The following is a 330-nucleotide window of genomic DNA, read 5'->3' as shown; positions in this document are numbered from 1 at the left end:
GGGAAAATGTACAAGTCTCACAGTATTCTTGGTTTATTCTTGTTTGGGGGATTTTATGTGTTTGGTAAAATCTTAGGCAGTAATGAATGTCTTTTGGTATAGAGAACCAGGTGACCAGCTAATTTGTGACTGAAACCTTGGATCCTCTTCATTCCTAGGTAAAACAGGGTGGTTAGTGACCCTATAGAAAACCCAGCTAGGATTTGAGATCTGAAGAGGAAAAAGTGTAAAACCCTATAGTAGGGTGAATAGCACTTACAGATCAGCTTCTACCTAGGCACAGGTATATCTGAAATTGTGTTCAGAAAAAGTGGTCCTTGGGCTAATGCT

This window comes from Tupaia chinensis, unplaced genomic scaffold, assembly GCF_000334495.1.
Source record: "Tupaia chinensis unplaced genomic scaffold, TupChi_1.0 Scaffold000090_1, whole genome shotgun sequence".
Taxonomy (NCBI): domain Eukaryota; kingdom Metazoa; phylum Chordata; class Mammalia; order Scandentia; family Tupaiidae; genus Tupaia; species Tupaia belangeri.
Note: the sequence above shows the minus strand (reverse complement) of the source record.